The sequence below is a fragment of the Helianthus annuus genome, chromosome 7, assembly GCF_002127325.2.
Source record: "Helianthus annuus cultivar XRQ/B chromosome 7, HanXRQr2.0-SUNRISE, whole genome shotgun sequence".
Lineage (NCBI taxonomy): Eukaryota > Viridiplantae > Streptophyta > Magnoliopsida > Asterales > Asteraceae > Helianthus > Helianthus annuus.
In genome coordinates this window covers 87,416,993-87,418,316 of record NC_035439.2, presented here as the reverse complement: position 1 = coordinate 87,418,316, position 1,324 = coordinate 87,416,993, and positions in this window count along the sequence as shown.

The window sequence follows — 1,324 nt, the reverse complement described above, 5'->3', positions numbered from 1 at the left end:
CATCTGGTCAACCTCAGAAAGATGAGTTTTTCTTATACAAAAAGGTTGAGGTTGGGTCTAAAGAAAGCTTGAAAATCAATGATAAGAATTTTCCACCATTCATCAACAAAAGAACTGTTCTTGATGTCAAGTTACCCGAGTCAACAGAGGCTTGGGTAGCACCAAAATCTAACTAAGTGTTTTTGAAATATGCAGGAGCTTCCAAGATCCGTTTCACAATGGATTATGGATAGTGGAGCTTCTCGGCACATGACAGGAAAGACAGCTTTGTTGTACGATGTTAGAAATTTTAATGGAGGTTATGTAGGTTTCGCAGGAAATCAAGGAGGTAGAATAGTTGGTGAAGGAACGTTATCCAATGGGATTGTTATGTTTGAAAGAGTGAATTACATCTCCGAGCTTGAGAACAATCTTCTAAGTATCTCTCAGATTTGTGATAGAATGTATACTACGCACTTCACATACAAAGAATGTTTGATCTTGAAACCAGGATTTGTTATCCCTGAAGAATGGATTATCATGAGGGCACCAAGAGTCAATGATCTGTACGTGTTGGATATGAGTGTAGCAACTACAACCACGGGTCAGGCTCATTGTTTTGTGTCTAGAGCAACGGAGAAAGAATCACAATTGTGGCACCGCAAGATGGGACATGTACATCTGAGGAAAATGAATCATCTGGTGCACAATGATTTAGTTACGGGTGTTCACATTAAAGGTTTTCATCTGGAAGGGGAGTGCATTAGCTGCGTCAAAGGCAAGCAGAAGAAAAAGTCACACCCTCAAAAGCAAGTCAATTCAGTCTCAAGACCTTTAGAGAGACTTCATATGGACTTGTTTGGTCCAGTGAACGTCAAAAGTATTACTGGTGATTACTATTGTCTTGTAGTAACTGATGATTATTCCAGATTTTCGTGGGTTTCTTTTCTTAAGACGAAAGATGAGACATTTGAAAGCCTGATGTCGTTGTTCAGAAAAATTGAAAATGTGTACCAAGCACGAATAAGAAGAATCAGAAGTGATAATGGTACTGAATTCAAGAACAACAAGATGGAAGAATACTGTGATGAAAGAGGTATATTGCATGAATTTAGTGCTCCTTACACTCCGCAGCAGAATGGAGTAGCTGAACAAAAGAACAGGACACTAATCGAAACGGCCAGGACGATGCTTGCTGATTCCAAACTACCTGTAAATTTTTGGGCAGAAGCAGTTTCCGCCGCATGCTATACGCTCAACCGGGTTCTAACAGTCAAGAAATTCAACAAGACATGTTTTGAGCTAATCAACAACCGAGAACCAAACCTAAAGTATCTTGAACCGT